This window comes from Peromyscus eremicus, chromosome 7 (assembly GCF_949786415.1).
Source record: "Peromyscus eremicus chromosome 7, PerEre_H2_v1, whole genome shotgun sequence".
NCBI classification, from domain to species: domain Eukaryota; kingdom Metazoa; phylum Chordata; class Mammalia; order Rodentia; family Cricetidae; genus Peromyscus; species Peromyscus eremicus.
In genome coordinates, this window is record NC_081422.1 from 33,208,925 (window position 1) to 33,231,615 (window position 22,691).

Sequence of the window (22,691 nt, forward strand, 5' to 3'; positions counted from 1 at the left end):
CTTACTGTAATGTTCTCTCTCTGCTTTTTTGTTAATTTTGATACTGATTTGTCTCTTATTTTTCTCAAAGAACAAACTCTTTGTTTAATTTTCTCTGTAATTTTTTTCTTTGTTTCTAATTTATTGATTTGTTTGAATAATTCTTGCTGTCTATTCTATTTGGATATGATTTCTTCTTTTCCTTCTAGACTTTTCAAGTATGCTAATTAATTTCTTTATTTCTGTCGTGATCTATTTTTTATACTGTAGAGAGTTGTTCAATTTCAATGAGTTTGTAAGCTTTCTCTTGTTGTTGATATTTAATCTGTGGTAGTCTTATAGGATGCAAGTAGTTATTTCAATTTTCTTGGATCTGTTGAGACTTGCTTTGCATCTGAGTAAGTGGTCAATTTTGGAGAAAGTTCCATGAAGCACTGAGAAGAGGTATAATCTTTTGTGTTTGGGTGAAATGTTCTGTACATATGTTAGGTCCTTTTGCTTTTTAATGTCTGTTAGATCAAGCATTTCTTTGTTTAGTTTTTGTCTGGATTACCTAGCCATTGATGAGAGTGGGTTATTGAAGGGTGTGAGGGTCAATATGTGATCTAAGTTATAGTAATGTTTCTTTTAAAAACTTGGGTGCTCTTGTATTTGGAGCATAGATGTTAAGAATTGCAATATCCTCTGGGTGGATTTTTCTTTGATGAGTATGCAATGTCTTTCCCTATCTATTCTTATTATTTGTGCTTTGAAGTCCATTTTGTTAGATATTAAAATGACTCCACCACCTTGCATTTTAGGTCCATTTTCTTGGGATATCTTTTACCAACCCTCTATCCTGAGGTGAAGTCTATCCTTGTTGTTGAGGGACATCTCTTGGATGCAGAAGTATATATCCAGTTGTCACATCCATTCTGTTAGTCAGTGTCTTTTTATTGGGGAGTTGGGGCCACTGATATTGACAGGTATCAATGTCCAATGACTTTTTATTCCTGCTATTTTGTTGTTGTTGTTGTTGTTGTTGTTGTTGTTGTTGGTGATGGTAGTTGTGTGTGTGTGTGTGTGTGTGTGTGTGTGTGTGTGTGTTGTGTTTCCTTTTTTTTTTTTTGGTTTTTTGAGACAGGGTTTCTCTGTGTAGCTTTGCGCCTTTCCTGGGACTCACTTGGTAGCCCAGGCTGGCCTCGAACTCACAGAAATCCGCCTGGCTCTGCCTCCCGAGTGCTGGGATTAAAGGCGTGTGCCACCACCGCCCGGCTGTGTTTCCTTTTTTCAAATTTTGCTGGTCTGAGATTATTTATTCCCTGTGTTTTCATGGTTGTAGTTAACCTCCTTAGGTTTGAGTTTTCCTTCTAATAACTTCTGTAGGGCTGAAGATAGATACTGTTTAAATTCAGCTTTGTTGTGGAATATCTTATTTTCTTCATCTATGATGACTGAGAATTTTGCTGGGTATAGCAGTCAGGGCTGACATCTGTCAAAATATTTCTGGCTTTTAGAGTCTCCATTAAGAAGTCAGGTGTAATTATAATAGGTCTTCCTTTGTATGTTACTCGGTCTTTGATTTTTGTTTTTCCTTTGTAGCTGGAGCCTAGTAGCTGACTTAGAACTGGTGTGGGCCCAGGGAATCATGGTATTTAATTAAAACAAAGCATGAAGAATGTCTGAGGCAAGGTTGGCAGGATGTGATTTCTGCTCAGCAGTTTGAATGTCAAAGTGAAGAAATTCAATGAAGTGTGGACAAAAGGCAGAAGTAAGTATGACTCTCTTAAGGTAGCCTCATCATCTAACTAATAAACTTTAAACTCCATTTACTCTAATGATATCCAGTACCAACTTGCTATTGATCTTTCCTTGCTCTATGTTACTCCATTGTTCTTATACTAATTCTTTTTCTTACTCTGCCTAGTTTCTGTTCATTATTTCCCTAAATAACTACTATCCTAGTATACATCATATTATCTATTCCATAGGCATTAATAATATGAATGCATAATTGTTTTAACTATTACTGCAAAATTTCATTATAGACTTATCCATTATTATTGCTGCTTCTAAAATTAACATTCTACTCTCAGGGATGTGCTGGAGATCACACCATAACACCTAACTACCTGGGCTGGGAGGTTGGCTACTAAGCCATTCTCCCATTGCACTGCGGGGAGGGGGATGACACAACAACCTTAACACAACAGTTCTCTCTTGAACATTAAATACTTGAAAGAGTAAAGATGATTAAAAAAAATCAAAGAAATAATACAATCCTGGGTGAAAGAAAATATCCAATGCACAAGCATAAGACAAAAATTCAAGACAACACGATTCTTGTGGTTTGTATGTGAAATATCAGTCATAGGCTTGTGTGTTTCAACACTTGGTCACCATAACTGGCAGTGTTGTAGAAACATCAGGAAGTAGAGACTTGTTAGAGGAACTGAGTGCCTGTGAGCAGACCTTAAAGCTTTATATCTGGCTCAGCTTCCTGATTGCAGATGCACTGGGACAAACCACCTCACATTCCTGCCATCATGTCTACTCTACCGTAATGGACTGACTCCTCTTGAATTGTAAGCTGAAATAAACTCTTTCTCTTTCAGATTACTTCTTGTTAGTATTTGACCACTGAACAGGTGAGTTTCAGCCCCAGTGAGAGACCCTGACTGAAAAAGTAAGATGGAGAGACTGGAGACATGATACAGCAGTTAAATGCACTTGTTGCTTTTAAAGGGGACCCCAGTTCAATTTCCAGCACCCACATGGTGGCTCACAACTGTCTGTTACTCCAGTTTCAGGACATCTGACAACATTTTCTCAACACCACGGGCACCATCACAGACAAGGTGCACAGACATACATCCAGAAAAACACCATACACACAAAATAAAATATATGTTAAAATAAAAATATAAGAATGAAAACAGCAATATTAAAATGTTGGAGACCTGCTCCATCTGAGTTCGGTGACCTGGGATGGAGGTATGGAATAGGCACCAAGAAAAGATTGTGATCACCAGTTGTCGTTTAAGCAAGTGGCCCCAAATAGCTTGAACTGTCTTTATTTATACAATTTTAAGTTTGCATCAACAGTTTTACAATCAATTTCTATTTCTTGAGTCTCTAAGAACTGTTACAAAAATTGCCAGCTTTTTAACAGTCTCCTTCCCTCTCACTGACCAACTCTCTAGCATCAGCAGCATGAGCAGTCTTGCAACCTGCAAATAACTTTTCTAACTAGGCAGGTCTGCGGGTTAAACAATGTGCCCAGTTGGCAGCACATAGAGTTACAGCATCGTGCATGGTGAGAGACAGTTTTGTGCATGGTGAAAGACAGTTTTGTCTCTTGTGGTTAATATTTATATTCATATCATCCAGTAGAGTCTGGATTCTCATCATCAACCTCATAGCCACCAAATGTTGCCCACCATGTCCCTAATTGTTTATATAATTCTCTGCTCCAAACTTCTAGAGGAGGGCCCAGCTCTGGTGACTGGACTATCCCGGCTCTTATGCTTAGAATCATTCTCCCCAGAATAGTTATGTAAATATGTAACATTAAACTCCATGACCTACTGTGACTGACTCTGGGCTGCAGGCTGTATCATAAAGGCAACATCCTGTCTTCTTAAGGAGGCTGGAATAATAGTCACATATGAAACATCAAAGGCTTTAGGGGCTGCATTAGCTCCACTGTATATTTTGGGCAACGGTCCCTCAGGCTCACTCACAGGAAAGTCATGGGGTGTGGGGGAGTATTTCCCTTAACAACCTCATCTCATCCATGACTGACAAAGTTAAACTAAAAGCAGCCAGCAGTATGGCTAGCACAGTGAAAGTAAGGAGAGCATATGGCACTCATGCTCCCTCCTGGGGTCATGTACAGAATCTTGCTGCAAATTTTCCACAGGTCCTTGCCAAGTGGTTCAGGGTCTCCAGAAATCTTGCCACTAGGAATCCACTTGTGCTATTCTCAGGCATTGTTCCCCGAATAAGTCACATGGCTCCAGCCATTAAGGGTTACCTAATGTTGAACCTTGCCATCCATACACATGCATTTATTTGTATGTATGTGCCCACCTGGATATTTACATGCACACACACACACACACACACACACACACACACACAATAATGTGCATATGTGTTAATCCAAAAGGAAAATGAAAATTTTAAGTAAATGGATAGAACTGGAAAAATTATACTGAGCGGGGTAACACAAGCCCCAAATGAAAAAAGCAACGTGTTCTCTCTCATAAGTGGGTCCTAGCTTTGACTCATTAGATTTGGTATTTAACTACAGACTGGAGTTTACTGCAATAAGGACCAGCCTTGAGCAGCTCAGTGATTGAGGGGCATCCACAGAGTCAAGAAACTAATCACTCAATTTGACTTTGTTATCTGAAGGAGTAAAACTTAATTCTCAGGCAACACACACACACACACACACACACACACACACACACACACACACCCCTTCAACATGTCAGGATCTCCCCCAGAGTGCTGATGAATGGTAAGCTGTTGCACGAATCTTAAAAGTTCTTATTAATAAAAACAAACCCAGAGCCAGGTATTGGGGTGAATGCTGGAAGATCAGAGAAGCAGAACAAGCCACAGCTTCCTCACCTCGGCAGTTCCTTAGCTGATCCTGTTTCCTTAGACTGGAAACCTCTGTGTCCTCATCCGATCTCAGCTGAACTGCTTCATGAAAGTCTGAAAGCTTAACCAGCTTAGTTCCTGGTTTTCACGCCTTATATACCTTTCTGCTTTCTGCCCTCACTTCCTAGGATTAAAGGCTCACTTCTTGGGGTTAAAGGCGTGAGTCACCATGCCTGGCTGTTCACAGTGTGACTTTAAACTCACAGAGATCCAGATGGATCTCTGCCTCCCAAATGACAGGATTAAAGGCATGTGTGCCACCATTTTATGGCCTCTGTATCTAGTGGCTGTTCCGTTCTCTGACCCCAGATAAGTTCATTAGGATGCACAATATTTTGGGGAACACAATATTAGCACAGTAAGCCTCCAGTCATAGAAACTGAAGAGGAGATGCAGAGCAGACAAACTACAGGACAGACAAATAGACACATGAGGGCTTTTCTGATGGCCAAAGCTCAGTTCTTCATTTTATTACTCTTACTGTTGCTTGTTCTGCTCTATTCCTTTTATGATCTATTCTTCTACCCTCATGTTTCTCTTCTGTCTCTCTTAATGTCTTCCTTCTAGCCAACTTTATTTTACCCTTACAGTTTATATATCCCAGAAAAATCTTTCAAGCAGAATAAAAATCACTTTTTGATTACACTCTTTATTTAAGTGAATGATTACCATGAATACAAGAAGAAAACAGCATATTTTCCATACTCCTTACATGATTAAACATTTTACATATTACAGGTGAAAAACAAGTTGTCCCAAGAGCCCACATATACCATACCCAAGGTGTTTTTCTCAGCCAGTTCTTTTACTGACAGGCTATATTGACAGGTTCAAAAAAGGGTCAATCACTTTATTATTTATCTCAAAAGGTAGTCTTATAAGAAATCTTAAAAGAATCATGAATCTAAACATTTATATATGAAAAATAATCAGTAAGTGCTAATTTAAATGCTCAGGGTGCAAACCCACTTATCAACAGCTTTTTATACCAGGAAGCTGAGAGCAGAAATGGTACAAGGAGTTAATCATCACCCTTGATCACCAACCCATCCCAGCAAGAAAGGTACATCAGCCAGCAATAGCCAGGCTGTCATTGTTCCTGTTCCCTGACCCCAATGGGTCCCTTGTTCAACTATTAAAAGTATGTCTTTATGAACTTTAAATTATTCTTCAAGATTTTCTACCTCAAAGCAATTAACAAAAACATCTTAACCTAACCCTAAGTCATTATTTGAAGTTTTGTTTTAGCTATAATGTACACCAAAACCAATGAACACATCTCCCAACATTAGGATTAAAAGAACTCAAGCTATCTTACCTTTTGAAACTCAACTGATTTTCTTAATCATTAACTTAAGCCACACTCTACAGCTTCTCGATTGAAATTCATAAGTCCTAGCTGCTTGACACTTCCTTGGTCTTATTTTCTCTATTCTTCAGTTGGGGTAACACCATATCCTGCCTTTGCCTATATTAATTTTTTCTACTAAACTAACCTCTATCATAATATCTTACTATATTTGTTAAAATCCTTTAATCATCAAATTTCTATTTAAACTAACACTACTATTATTTAAAATCATTGCTTCAAACAAACAGTGAAGCCTAAGAGGAAATTATCTTCATAATAATCCACAGGTAAAAATGTCCAGTAGAACGGGGTATTTCCATGAGATAATAGCACTACATTAAAGGCAGTGGAGATCCCCCTACAGCCATTTACACCATGCTAGATACCAGAGAAAAATGGCAGCAGCAAGCATGTAAAGGCACATCAGTAGCAAGAAACATTATAAAGCCTTATCTGTCCCGAGATTCACCCATCAGTGCCTTGCATTCCTTGGGCCAATCTCTTGAAATCAATTGTGACTTGCTGCTCTCTTGAGATGGTCACCAGCAACTGTAAAAGCTAGGGAACTAAAAGGGGGCATTGTGGGGAAGATTTCTTAGGGGAAAGTGCAGAATAAAGCATAGGTGGAAGGCAAGTAGAGAGGGAGGATAATGGAAGTGGAAAGATTTAAGCAGAGATGGGGGTGGGTGAATGATCCAGACAAGGGTTAGAAGGAGAAACAATGACAATAAGATAGGGGAACATGGAAAAGCTATATAAAAGTCTACTATTTTGTAAGCCAATTTTTAAAAATAGAGTTTGAAGTGAGATATGCAGCATCGCTAGATAATGCTGCTTCTAAATTCATGAGTTATTAAACAGAAGCCCCAGTGTCAAATGTGGTACAATTCCTTATCAACTATTATTCCATGAAAACTCAGAGCTTCCCCCACCCCTCAAAAAATACACAGGCATTTGCAATTCTTCTAGGTTATCCACCAACACTAGATGATAAATCAATGTTGGCGATGACACCACACACCTCAGTGGCAAGACAGAGAGAAATCAACTGTAGCTGAACTAGGAGCCTCCTACATTCCATGGTGATGGATGGTGCTAGGCAGGCTGCTGGAAGGGATGGGGTCCATCTGTCACATCAACAGTCTTACCCATCTGTGAACTCTAGAAATTATGATACTAATGTGCCAGGCAAGATGTGCCCAATAGTGCATTGATAACAGAACTGTTATGGGGATGCACAATAATTCTCTAGTTGGTTTCCAGGCTGCTCCACAGGAGAGACTGTATGGCAAGCATTAAATCCCTAATCAAAAGCCATAGTTAGGAGCTCATAGGCCTTGTGGGGTGTATTACTATTCTTGTTTAGCTAAACTGGCACAATGTCTAAATATTTGTTTTTACCCATAAGAAAATGCTACTCTCAGCCTTAATCATAGAAGCTTCCTTTGCTTTTTTTTTTTTTTTTGGTTTTTCGAGACAGGGTTTCTCTGTGTAGCTTTGCGCCTTTCCTGGAACTCACTTGGTAGCCCAGGCTGGCCTCGAACTCACAGAGATCCGCCTGGCTCTGCCTCCCGAGTGCTGGGATTAAAGGCGTGCGCCACCACCGCCCGGCTAGAAGCTTCCTTTGCAGTGAATGACAATCAATGCAGAGACTCAAGGTTGCACAAAGTTCTGGAAATAAATGACAGTTGAGTGCTTATCTCTAAGTAGGACATTTATACCACCCCTCCAAATCTCAGAGAACATCACAAAAAGGGAACAGAAAAAAAATATAAGAAGCCAGAAGATAGGGAGAAAGTCTGCAAAGTGCTATTTTCTGATCATGACAGAGCCATTGGAATTATGAAAGCACAACAGCTTTATTATCACCCTGCACAAGACTGGGCCTGATAACACTCAAATATTAGACAGGGAAGGGCTCCTAGGGCCCCAGCCCTCCCTGCATAACTATTGAAACCTGATGGACTACAAGGGAAGAGAAGTCATAGTCTTTAGTTGAGTACCCACAGGTGATCCTATGAAGCTCCATCAGATAGAAAGTCCTGGCTAAATTCAGTTAGTTACAAAATTAAAATAAATGTTATGAATAAGGGAAAGGGGTTTGTAGGGAAGAGAGATTAATAGAAGGGGTGTGAGGCAAAGAGTTTTTTTTAAAGGTGGAGGACTGAGGTAATCAGGATATATCATATACATCTATGAAAATGTAAAAAAGAATGAATTTTATTAGTAGGAACAATTAAATTAAACAACAAATGTGGAAAAGTACAAAACATAAAGATAACCCATCAGGGGTTTGTCCCTGGAGAAGACTGATTCTCCGTCTTTCATCAACCATTAATTGCCTATGGTTCTTTTTCTAGAGCCTTATGAGTTGTCTCCTAGCCACATTGGCCTGTCAATTGGTGTTGTCATTATTTTAGGTCTTGTATAAGCAACCTCAGTTTGATATTTGATGGTGTTATTTCCCTCTCATATATAGAAGATTCTAATTAAAAACAGCAGAAGGACGAGGGAAATGAAATAAATATAGTACTCACGTATGAAATTCCCAAAACAATGAAACAAAGATAACGATGAACACGAGACAATGTCATCTGTATAATATGTGTGCAGTTTTCTATTATTTTATTATGAATAGATCAATTTTACATCTAAATAAAGGCATAATGTCTAATGAACTTCTTAAGCATCTGTTTGTTAAAGAAGGAGCCGTATGCCTTGGGAAAAAGGTCTTTAGCAAAATTCTTCAGCCTTGTCATGTGAGAAAAAGCATCATTTATCTGAAAAGACAAAGAAATGTTTCTGTGCAGCTCACCCTGCTTGCTTCATGTTAAAACTACTCCTGCATGGGGAAATGAGCATTTCTTAAATGTGCCATCAAAGCCTTGTAGATAATCTCTTTCCTTGAGACATTTTTGCTGATGTTTTCTTGCGCATCAAACGCCTACTTTTGGACTCATTATGAAACAACTCTGAAGAAGTTCTTCATATTCTGCCACAATTCTCTTTCTATACTTTTATTCCTTCATAGAATTCACAATGTTTAAAAACCCGAGATTCTAAAGGCATGCCACCTATATGTTCTCATACCATTAACGGTATAGCCTTAAGTAAAACTTTTGTTGTTGTTGTTTTGAGACAGGTTTTCTATGTGTAGTTTTGGTGTCTGTCCTGGATCTCACTCACAGAGTTCCACCTGCCTATGCCTCCCAAGTGTTGGGAATAAAGACGTGTGCCACCACTGCCCAGTCCTGGATCTCACTCACAGAGTTCCACCTGCCTATGCCTCCCAAGTGTTGGGAATAAAGACGTGTGCCACCACTGCCCAGCTTATTCTTATTCACAATATAGGAAAGAAGAATTATATTTAACAGCGTATTTTAAAATGTGACACATGGCATGATATTTCAGATATTTTTTACTAAGAGAAAAATGAAAGATATAAAATTTACACATTAAAAGAAAGTCTTTATTGTCCCCTATTTAAGATATAAATACATGTATATGAATATAGCCTTAATATATATATATATATATATGTTTATATATACATATTAATGTTAATGATCAAGGCTAAAACCATGGAGAAGCATATATCTGATCAATGGAATATACTTTCAGCTGTGGTTTGTTTTTGCCATTAGACCTTTTGTTGTAAGAGAATCCTCATCATGTAATAAAAAAATAGCAACTTTTGGTATTATGTACAATGCTCTGTTCAATAGCCAGAAACTTTTAAAAGCAATCACAAACAGAATCCACCGATCAAAATTAATGATAATTTCATTTATATTCAGGACAAATTATCAGTTCACCATAGCAATATAAGTTGGGTTTGAAGAAAATCATGGGCAGAAAGGTAATTTAATCCAGCTTCAAATATTTGTAAAAATTGAATATTAGTCCAAGAAAATATAGAGTATCATTAAAGGCACATGGCTGAAAACACAGAATAAGAAATATCATTAAAAAACTAAAAATTCTCAAAGTATTGATGAGTTTACAGTCTATAATTTGTGTCATCCATTTTCTCTTTTAAGGCAAGTACAAGTAATTAATACCCTGAAACAGGAAATGGATCTGCAGAATTCTTTCAGAAAAGCAAAACAGAGATGAATTTATTTGAAAAAAAAAAACAACTTCCTGGCATTCTTTGGATGGATAAAATACATCAGGGAAAAAAATAAAACAATAAAAAAATAAAACTGTTGTTGGTAGTGTTAGTTTAAAATAAGAAGATATAAATTCCAGTTCATTTCCTCCAAATTCTGTTTCTGAAGAGGATGATATCTTCAGCAATAAGGTTTTGCCTTGAAATCCTGGCGTGGGGGTTTGGGGGGCAACCAAGGACCACAGAAATAGCCTAAATTATTGGGGGGAGTTTCTTCAACTCCCTCGCACAACAACTCGAAGGCTTCCATGCCTGGCACTGAAGATTTCGTGGGGACCGGCTCCCACAGTATCTAAGGGTGTTATGCAAGCCAACAAAAGGGGAAACAATCAAGAGTCCTGCCCAGCCTAAAGCCCATGAATGACAACAATGACCACCATTGCACGATATCCCCACGGGTGCAATGATGGCACTTATCAGTCCTACAGCAACCAACAGTTGTCTAAGTGTCTTCAAGCTTGCATAGTAGGAGGGAATTGTTGCCTGATACTGTAAACCTAACCAAATAACCATGGCTGGTGGCTCTATGGACCCTAGAGGAGAACCTGCTGCTGTCCATTTCCCAAACCTGTATAATTTCTCACTACATTCAAAATACTCATACCCACAGATAAGTATAGCTTTCAATCATTAAAGACACTTTGTTTTGTAGCAGATGGAGACCATTACAGAAATCTACAGTTGACCAAAATTCAGAGAACAAATGGTCATGGGTTACTCATCCTCAAAGAATACATTACTCACTATAATTCTTACACCTTAGACTCAGAGGACACCATGGATGAGGGTTGAAAAGACTGTAAGATTCAGAAGACCAGGATGTCTGCTGTGAGATAGTGTCCTCTATATATGACAGGGAATTGTACCCATGAAATCTCAAAAAATATGGCTACCTAAATAAGACCTTCACAACAACAACAATAACAACAGTTGTCATGTCAGTGTGAATAGGGGAAACCTCATAAGGTCCCACCCCCAGATGAAGAGCTATAGGCAATAAAAGCTGCTGAGAAAAGGAGAACTCAGTCTTTTCCAGGAATGAGCTCTCTGATAGGTTATCTGATCCTGAACAGTTGCCATAAAGTACATAAGCACAAGTAACACCAACTAAACTAAATATATATACAAATCTATACTGTTATATGTGCATCTATATTAACTTAATTCAGAGGTCATGAATTGGAGACAGGGTTGGGGAAACACAGGAGGAGTTTGAGGGAGGAAAGTCTGTTACAAATGATGTATATAATACTCATAATTGAAATTCTTTAAATAAATAAATAATGGAAAAATATGAAAAGGTATCATCCCAGGGTCTCTATCTCATACAGGATACAGGAGTAAGTTGGAGTCACACTCTCAAAATACAGGTCTCCAGACCATGAATTTGTAACTCCACTGTATACATGGAAATACAAAATATAACTGCATTTCATGGGGAAAGAAGAAAAGATATTAGAGTAAAAATATTCCTTTTCTACTTTAAAAATATTATAGAAAGAAAAATGAAGAGATGGAAAGTGAATCACAGAAGGAAGTTGATAGGAAAGAGAAGTGAAGAGAAAGATCCAAATTGGAGACATGGATGATGTCAACAACCCCACTTGTTCACTTAGACTGTGATTCTCTTCAGTGTTCTCTTCACCGCAAGTTTGACATCCTTGTTCCTGAGGCTGTAAATGAGGGGGTTCAGCAAAGGCAGCACAAAAGTGTAAACTACTGAAAAAAATTTCCTCTGAACCACGGACTCTGCCGATGATGGTTTGATGTGAGCGAGCAGACCAAATCCGTAGAAGAGGGCAACAGTTATTATGTGAGAACTACATGTGCTCACGGCTTTGGACCAACCCTTAGATGACGACAAATGAATTACATTAACAAGAATCAAAGTGTAGGAGGATACAATAATGAGGCTAGATACAACAACGACTACAGCCACAGAAACAGAACTCACAAGCTCACTGGCATGGCTGCTACCACAGGAGAGCTCAAGGAGGGGGAATGTATCACACATGTAGTGATTGATGACTTTGGAATCACAAAACCTAAGCCTGATAATACATCCTGTGTGGACAACGGCAGTAGAAAGCCCCATTAAGTGTGATGCAAGCATTAGCAGGGAACAAGTCCTGGGAGACATGACTACTGTGTACAGAAGGGGCCTACAGATGGCCACATACCTATCATAGGCCATGGCTGTCAGCACATAGCACTCAGAGTTAACAAAAAGTCAGAAAAAAAATAGTTGAGCCATGCATCCTGTGAAGGAGATGGTGTTGTTTTCTGAAACAAAGCTCATCAGCATTTTGGGGGTAAAAACAAATGAATAACAGAAGTCAATGAAGGACAAGTTGAGGATAAAAAAGTACATTGGTGTGTGAAGATGTGAATTCAGACAGATGAGACTCATTAAACTCAAGTTTCCCACCACAGTGGCTGTGTAGTTCACCAAGAACAGGACAAAGAGGGGCAGCTGGAACTCAGGCTGGTCTGTTAATCCCACAAGAATGAACTCAGTCACTGAAGAGTCATTCTCCGTATCCATTTGCTTCATATGTAGCATCTGTAGGAACATCAGTCAGAACCAGGTGACCTTAACAAGGACTGCTGCATCATGACCCCAGAGAGCGAGCGAGCTGGAGTTTATTGTTTAAGATCTCAGGGTTGTCTAAGGAAAAACAGCAAGGCATCCACAGAACATAAATACCACATTTTTTCAATCCCCCATCCACAATGAGTGACTCTTTTCTGAGGTAATGCTGATAGGAATATTGCTGATGATTTCCCCATTGTTTAGCATCTACTAATGAATGATTTGGGTTAAAAGAAGTAATCCTGTAGCTTGTTCTGAATCCCGTGATTTATATTGCTTTGTATTTCAATGGAAATTATAAAAACATGGGTGATTCAGGGCTTACCTTTATTCAAGATGCTTCACTGCTGTTGAAGTACAAGAGCTCTTTCTTCCCAATTTCTGATGATAAATGAGTTAACATTCATCAGAATCAGAGCAGATCCACCTCTGACCTTCTAAAACCAGTACACTGGCAAAATGACACAATTTATACTTGAGAATTTATATAGGTTTTCCTACTTACCTACATGACAGAAAAAAATATGAAGCTACAAACATCACCTCACTCAAATTATAGTCCATTAAATGGACCAGCACAGAAAATTATTCTCACCTTTATGATTTCCTCCCAGGTTGCATGATCCCCTTGATGGTAGAAATTTTTGAGCCTATTTATAATAGATACCATAGACCTAATGTTGAATCTTTGGGGATTCAAAGTTGTACTCAATTTGTAATTTCCCTCCAGGAGTACCTAGTTCCCAGGGCAGAGTTGTGTGTTGTCCTTTGGGAATTTTTCCACTGTGTAAGAACAAATCTACTAAAGGAAAACCAATGATATAAATATTTTTCCATTTCTAATGGAAAAACCTACAATCCTTTGTGATTTCATTAACAAATATGCAATACTTTAACATTCAATGGAGGAAAATTTTTAAATAACAGATTAAATAATAGAGAAGTCACTTTAAGTCCTTCTGAGTTTAAATCCATGTTGTAAATTTTCTATCTATAAAGCTGCCAAAAGGTTATATAACTCCCTCCAACCTTATTTATATTGATAGCTCCATATTCCTCTGTGTAGCTATGTAGTACAATTCATAAAAGATAGACTGGTGCACACATCAGTGGTCCTCTAAGTTTCACCAAAATGGCTCTAATTTTGTAGTGATGAAGACAGCTTCTTCGAGAAATGCTGCTGGGAAAACTGGATATCCACATGTAGAAGATGGAACTGGATTCCCATCTCATACTCTGTACAAAAGCCAATTCAAAAAGGCACCAAGGTCCTTAAAATAAAACCTGAAATTCAAAATCACTAGAGGAAAATTCTTCAAGATCTGGACACAGCAAATAATATTCTGAATAAGATTCTAAGAGTACAGAAAACAATTGAAATAATGAATGAAATCACATAAAACTAAAAAGCATCTGCACAATAAAAATAATTGATAAAGAGACAGCATTCAGAATAGAAGGAAAAAATTTGCCAGCTATTTATCTGACAATATGTAAATATCCAAAATATATAAAGTATTAAAAAACAAAGTAGAAAAAAATTCTATCAGCAAATTGATATGGGCAAGTATGAGCTGGGATTGAAGCACTCTGAAAGACTGCTTGCCTAGTATACACAACATCCTTACTTTGATACTTTTTTGCAAAAAGTAAATAAGCAAAATAATCAATGAGCAAATGAATTGAAAAGCTAATCTTTAATAAAGACTTGCAAATAGCTCTATATAAAATATATGAAAATATTAGATATATGGAAATATATATGAAAATATATGAAATAGATATATGAAAAAATACTCTCTTCTTAGCCATCAGGAAATATATAAATCAAATACATTGAAGCCATACATGGAGTCTCATGTCTGTAATCCTGGAAACAGGTGGATTTGTATGAATTTTGTGCCAGAGGAAGAAAATAGAAAAACAAAAAAGAATTAAAAAAAACACACATCGAGATTCTATCTCACTTCATTCAGAAAAGGTCTGCCAAACAAAACAAAACAAAACAAAAAACAAACAAACAAAAAAAAACAACTGGCTAGGATATTGAGGGAAAGTTACCCTTATATAGAATTGGTGGAAATTAAAGTGGTTCAGATTCTATGGAAATGAGAGTGGAGATTCCTCCAGGAGAGCTTAAAATAGAGCCACCATGTGATCTTGTTATGTAACTCCTGGTGTCCAAAAGCCTCACCTGCACACCCATGTTCTTTGAAATTCTTCATTGTAGTCAAGTTATGGAACCAGTATAGAAGTATAGAACTCAATGAGTGGATAAAGAAAATAGATTGTGGATGCATGATAGAACTAAATTCTGAAAATTGAAGGAAACAGCTTGGAAATGCAGATCAAGTCAACTGAAATGTTAGATTCAGAGAGATACCATGGTTCCTGTTCCGTGCAGAAGCTCAGTTCACGAGAGGGTGGGGTGGGGACAAAGATGGTGAAAGTACTTTATTTACATCCATTAAAATTCCATCCTGAAGACCATTAATTTACACAGTCAGTATATGCTAATAGAGAACCTCAAGAAGAAGATGCATTCTTGTGCTACAGGATTCTCCAAGGTTTGAAAATGCATGGCATCCTGCATACAGCACCACAACATCATTCAGAAGCGGCCCCTGGCCCTAGAATCTCAGTGTTTCCGCTGTTTTTTCTCTGCTTTTCCTAATCTCTAGCAATCATTGACATTTGCATGTCACTGGGAGTTTAGCTACTCCACATGGTAGCGCCACTGAATTCACTGGTGTCCAGCCTATGCAGACTGAGTTTTTCACTTAGCAATGTGTACTTAAGACTCCTTCACGTTTCTACAAGCCCTAGTAGCTAATTTCTTCCAATTCCCTTATATGGAATGTACTACAGATTGTTTATGGACCCACTTTTTGAGGAATATCTTGATGGTGTTGGCAACCATGAGTAAAGCTGCTACATTCACGTGCAAGTTTTCTGTCCTCACGTTTATTTTCAAACCAGTCAATACAAATATCTAGGAGCAAATGGACTGTAAAATAAGAAGAGGATTTGTTTTGTTATTTTTCTTTTTGTTTCTGTTTGTACTTGTGTTTGGTTTAGTTTGATTCGGTTTGGAATTTTTGGAGAAGAGAGAATCAACTTGGGTGGATAGGAAGGTGGGAAGGATATGGGAAGAATTTCTGGAGGGGATCAACATGGTCAAAATATAATGTCTATAGAAAATTTTTCAATTAAAAAAATCACTCTGTCTTCCAAAATGTCTCTCATTCTAAAATCTCATAAAAAGCAAATGAAAGTTTTCATCATTCTAGATTCTTTTCACTGTTAGGGAATTTTTGTATTAGGATTTTTTTATGTTAGTCATCCTGATGGATATAATATATTGAAGTGTTTAATTCTATAATTTCCTAATTTTAAATACAGTTTACTTTTTTTTTCAAATGCTGATGTTCCATGCCCATATTTTTTTTTTTTTTTTTGCTGATATGGCTATTTAGATTTCTGCCCATGTCTTACTGTTTTGTTTCTTTGTGATTGAGGTTTTAGTGTTACTTACTTTTTGTACATAGACGCTTCTCATCAGATATGCATTTTAAAGTACTCTCTGTCATTAAGTGTTTTATTTTATATTTCTTTTTTGTTGTTGTTGTTGTTTTTTTGGATATTTTTGTTGCTGTTTGTTCTTTGTTTTGTTTCAAGACAGGGTTTCACCATGTAACAGCCTTGCCTGTCCTGGAACTTGTTCTTTCGACCAGGCTGGTCTTGAGCTCAGAGATATTCCTGCCACTGTCTCTCAAGTGCTGGGATTGAAGGCATGGGCCAGCATGCCCCACTGTTTCATGTTTATTTATTGACACAAAAACAGAAAAAGAAGACACATAGATAAAATCAGATAAAAATTTAGATGTTTTCTCTTCCTATGGAAACTTTTGACCCTTGAACCCTGTCAAATATTGCAAGGAATTTTTTTTTACCATTTCCATCACCAGCCATGATGACCAAGCCTGAATCTTCATTCGTTTTCTTGGTCTCAATGTTTTCATGAATAATTTTAATTCATACACATGGCAAATTTTATCTCAAATTCCATGAAATTTGATTGTTAATTTATTCAAACCATTATGCAAGGAAATTCATAAGAAGGAAAAATTTATGGAGTTAAAATATATTCATATTTTAAATGAACAGAAAAAATCAAAATACAGTTTTGCTGTATACAGAAGTCATAGCATTTCAACAAGAACCCAAGTTCCCGACATGAGATACCTCTATATGAGCTATATACAGAGGCCTCCCAATTAATAGAGCATGTTCAATTGCTCTTGGTTGCCCACCAGAGCTAGATAGTAGAATCCCTTTGTTAACTGCATAACACAATTTGGACACATGGCAAAGAAATCAAGTTAGTTGCACTGGAAGATTCCTCCTTATTGGCTATAATTTATAATACCAGAAAATGCAAAATAAACTTTTGGAAGAAAAAATTTATCAAATTCATTTAGCTATAGGCTAAGTGTGCTATAATACTGACCTTCCAAGAAAGAGACAATTGCTGATACAATAATCCCACAACTATTTGAGCAATAATTTTCCTTGGATTATGTAATATACCTAAGTAAACTAAATTCTTAATTACTGATGAAAATGTGTACCTATTTCTGGACTATAACTGTATCATGCTTTACCTTTAAACAGCTGATTGAAACTTCTATTTTTATTCATTTATTAACTACTTCAAACATGATTTTACCAGGTTGCCCAGGTAGTCTGCAAATTCAAGACTCTTATACTATACCCTTCCCTCTCTAGTGCTGGGATTACAAAGCTACTTTACATTTAAAGTTTACCAACAATGTTCTTAGTCACATTTTCTTTCTGTGGATGCTTTTTTGTTTTTGTTTGTTTGTTATTGTTTACATTGCTTTGCTACTGAGATAAGGTATCACTGTGTCATCCAGCCTGGCCTGGAATTCATTATGTGTGCCAGGCTGGCTTTCAAATTATGATTCTTCTGCCTTAGTTTCTTTAATTCTTATATTTTATGAACATGCCACCCTAGTTCAGTTTTTTTTTTTGTGTGTGTGTTTGTGTGTTTTCTGTTCTAGTTTCAGTGGGAACCTGGGAGAGCAGAGTCTCAAAATGAGGCAGACAAAAGTCTCATGCAATAGCCAACTTTATTCAGAGCATCTGGCAATTTATATTCTGAGAATTAAGAAGAATCATATGAATAAGGTATTCAATCACAAGGACAAGCTACATGTGGCAAAAACATTTTTTTTTCCATAGAGACACATGAATAACAACAGCTGAGGTAAACTGACTCCTGTCTACCACATCTGGGGCAAGCACAAAAGCATATTCCAAGAAAAATTTTGTGTTGCTGAAGAAACTGTGGTCACAAGAATCTTGTTTTGTTTTCTTGGAGTTTTCTCACAAGCACTCAGAATTCCCCTTGCACAACCTCATTCCTTGACTGTGTTCCAATGTGTGTGTGTGTGTGTGTGTGTGTGTGTGTGTGTGTATTTATGTATTATTATGATTATTTATCCATAGATGAATGAACATAAAGTATAGAAAGTGAAATAATCTCTATTGTAAAGAGCTAAAACTAAACACAATTTTACTAACAAAATATATTTACATAAGACAGAATACAAAGACAAATTGAGAGACAGGGACCTTTTTAAACATGTAAATGATATCTCTAATGCATAATTTTTCATAGCATTATGAAACTTATTTACCACATTAGCCCATATTTTAGGTAACATTAGAAGTAAGCAAAATGCAGCCTAAATGATGGCTAATGAACAGAAAGGAATTCTTAAATATAAGCTGGCATTATTTTTATCTGGTCTGGTTATCATCGGGAAGTAATTATTCAATTCTACATATCTCACAATGAAAAATTAACAGCTTTGTTTTGAGCTATCTTTCCAAGAATATGCAGTAAGTAACCTTGAGAAAACAGAGATAGAATTTCCTCCTAGAAAACGAATGGATTTGTTTGAGGAAAAAGAAAGGAAATTTCTGAAGGTTAAAAATTTGGGGTGTTTTTACAATAGCCCCTTACAAAGAGGGTTCCTAAGGTTAGGGCTATGACACAGCCAGCACTGTGTACAGCCCTTCAGCTTCCTTCACACAGGCTCTATGAGATTTTAGAGATGTAAAGAGATAAGAACTTGAAGTTCATGCTGTCTGTCTTGAATGATCAAGTTGTTTGAAGCTGACCCAAGTGTTTTGTGACTTCTGTGAACATCAATAAATAGTGGCAGACTTAACTGTGAACATGCAACTAAGGTGAATTTACAAGCGTTCAAACAAAAATTCTGGCAGCAATAAACAAATATATGCAGAGTCTACTTTACTATGAAAAAGTGTGTCACCTCAAGACTGTTGTATAGCATCTGAATAGAAATGAGGTGGGTGTTGTTTCAAAGACAGAAAGGAAGGTATGAAACAACAGGAAGGAAATGAAAGAGGGAGAGACAAGAAGAAAGAGAGTGAGGAGAGAGAAAAACCAGGATTATTGACTACAGTTGCCTGGTTTGCAATACAATAAAATGTATTCTTTCTCAAATAAACGGTACGTTTTGGCTAGGGCCTCAGTTCTCCCTTCTAAGTGCCTCTTCCTTACTTTGGCAATCATCATTCTATCCTCAGTTAGAAGTCATCAATGGACACAGAAAGACAAGCTCTATATAACTACATTCATAGATGGGAAACACCACACTGGCATATCAAGTATTGTTTACAATCATTTAAAACATTGAAGTCAAATCACATTTAAACATTTGTTCTTTTGGCACATTTAACTTTGGACAATTTAAAATCGATTTCAAGTATTTCTGAAATCTCATGCATGCAAAATCCACCTGGTTAGCACAAAACATTTTCAGAATAGGAATACCCAAAATACAACTATTTCTGAGGCCACTGAAGAACTATGTCAGTTAGAATCGAACAGAAGTACTATCAAAGGAGAAAAAGTTACATTTTTCTTTCAAGAGAGTTAACCATTAAGACTCCTGACATGGCACACCACCACCACAAAGACAGCACATGAGGCTGACGATCCTTGAGCACCTGAATCAAGCTAAGGGACTTTGTACTGTAGTCACAGACATCCTCTTCCATAACCACCACAGCTGCTGTCCCAGTGTAGGATGAGTCTTTGCTTAAGCTGTTATGACAGAGTAGGCAATGCCATTTTATCCTCATTCTTGCTCCTGACAGAACTATGGAGTGCTGGCACATCAGGCCTCCATACTCTTGACCCCATGATACTCCTTTCTAGGCAGTTATCTGCCAGAGCGACCAATACTAAAATGCCAAATGTGCCAGGTAACATATGACTGGCCTGGGCTCACACCTCTTCATCTAAACACATGCTGTTGTGGCCAGGCTCTGTTCTGATGCTTATTTATGAACAAGTAAGGGTGAGAACTGCAGAGAAAAACATTTTAAACTTTTGATGAATGCAGCAAATCAAGAAACCATGAACATTCAATTACTTAGGGAGATGAAATGAACTAGGTGGGTAAACAGGCACCTTTTTGGGCATGAAAGTGTTGTTTCTGAGACATTTTAGTTTCATATTTTCTTTGACAGCTCAACATATGTATATTGCCTTTATGTTGATGATACTGAATTTTCATGAGTCAATGTAATTACGCATTTGTGTGGAAGAGATTCAATATGAATCTGGTATATGTTAATATAAATTTAATGGAATGAGCTTTCCTAACTTCAGTAATATATTTGAAGAACCTATGATGTCAGGATAATATAAGCAATGTGTATAGATATACACATAATTTAACAAATACATATATAACATAACAAAACTTTTTTATTATCAAATAAGCTTGTATTAGCTAGCAATATGTTTATGTTACTTTAAAAAATTATTGGCCAGTACTTTAAGAATAAATATTAAAATATATTTTGTTAAAAGAGTAAGTCATTAAATTTTCTCAGGAAAATATAAGTAATTAGAAATTCAAATTTTACTTCACAGAACTGATCTAGGCTAATTGCTGATTTGCTCTGTACCAGGCTATTATGCTGACTGCAATATAAAACTCAAACCACAATTTATATGTTTGTAACTCACATTCACATTTTGGTGACGTATGAAAGCTTTATAGATATGAGTTTTATACATCTTATTCTGTGTTTTAATAAACATTGTTTGCTTATTAATATATGTGTTTCTGAAAAAATTTCAACTCCATTTAGTCAGGCACTGTAATGAATAAAACGGAAGAACAGTAGTTGACACCTGCAAAATTGAACATTTTAGTAATCTATTCAATATTAAAGTAAATGTAAGTGCTTAACTTTCTTGGACAACGAATATAAGTTAGGTCGATTTAACATTTTTAACAGGCTTTTTTTTGGTCTAACCACATATTTGTAAACAAAATCTCTTAGAATTTTTCAATTATCATTATAAAAATAACAGTTTAAAGATTCATTGTATCATACATAGGACATATTAAATATTGTGTAGCTATTCCTCAAAATTGAAGCATTCCCTCTTGCAAGAAGTTCATCATATTCTGTAAGCTCACATAACTCACCATACTGACAAGGCAGTGTCCAGAGGACACATTAGCACTAAACAATTTCTGGGAGAAAGCAGAATGTAGGGCACTGACTGCAAGTTAGACAGCGAGCCTCAGTGAGGTGGCTTTAATCAGTCACCATGCTTCTGTGGCTTCTTCTGTGAGGCACCTGCCTATGCATCCCCCATACTCCCGCCAGTGTCCTGCCTAGGCCCACCTACATAGATAACCCCCAAATACTCAGAGTGTCACCAAGCCAGACTTGTACAATGTTATTTCTTTGGTCCACTGTTTGTTCCTCATCTGGAGTAAATAGACTTTATTATTGCTTTCCTAGGAAAAGTCACAACATTCACTGAGAATCATCTGCGCTTAACTCATTCATGCAGATACAGTAGAAGAAGAAAAAGTGTGATATAATGCAAATTCTCATTTCTGTATTTTATGAATAAATTGTTTTCTGGCCAAATAAAGATATAACATGTAACAGACTTCTTAAAGTACATATTTAACTTTGGGAATAGTGACATGCCTCACCAGAAAGGCTTAACCAAATTCCTCAGTTCCATCATACCAGAAAAAAGAATCACAAATGGAAAAGACAACATGAAATATTTTGACACTCACTGTACCTGCAGGACTTCAATGTGAGGCTCTTATAGGAATGTGTGTAACTTTTCATTTATATTTCAAATCCTTATAAATATATTCTCTACAATAGTCATCTATATTTTAACACAACCCCCAATCTCTATAGTAGTTCACATTCTTATAGAACCCTCAATCTCTGTGTTAGTTCAGATTCTGATACAATCTCCATCTTGCAATCATTGGGAATAATTCTCCTGAAGTTCACTCTGTTTCTTCAGAATTCTGTTTCTTTCCTATGCATTTCTTGCTTTTCTTTTATTTTTTTTTTCATGTGGTTTTGCTTGCATGTATATATGTATGCCACATACATGTCTGGCACTCATGAAGGCCCAGAGAGGGCATTGGGTCCCCTTGAACTGTACTTACAGACAATTTTGGGGTATGTTGTAGATCGGTGCTGGAAACCAAATCTAGGTCTTCTTCAAGAACTGCATGTTACTTTGTCCACTAAGATGTCTCTTCTATCCCTGTCCCCATTCATCTCTTCATATGATACACAATGAGTACTAAATTGTGCTTTGCATCATCCATTGTATGGCTTTACAAAATTTACACAGCCATTTATTTATCTAAATTATAGATGTGTAGAGAGATACAGAGAGACAGAAGTGTAAGTAGAGGTTTCTTTTGCTCTTCGGAGTTGAACTAACAAACAAGAGCATGTAACGACTATATCCCTAAGCATTAAACCCAGCAGGTAATGTTTTTAAGGAGTAAGTTGATTCCTCCATTTTATTTTTATTT

General features: G+C 36.9%; 1 pseudogene; it reads right to left on the reverse strand.

Annotated features, from left to right (window-relative positions):
- Window positions 1-11,766: 11,766 nt before the first annotated feature.
- On the reverse strand, window positions 11,767-12,729 carry LOC131914196 (olfactory receptor 143-like; annotated as a pseudogene).
- Window positions 12,730-22,691: the final 9,962 nt, after the last annotated feature.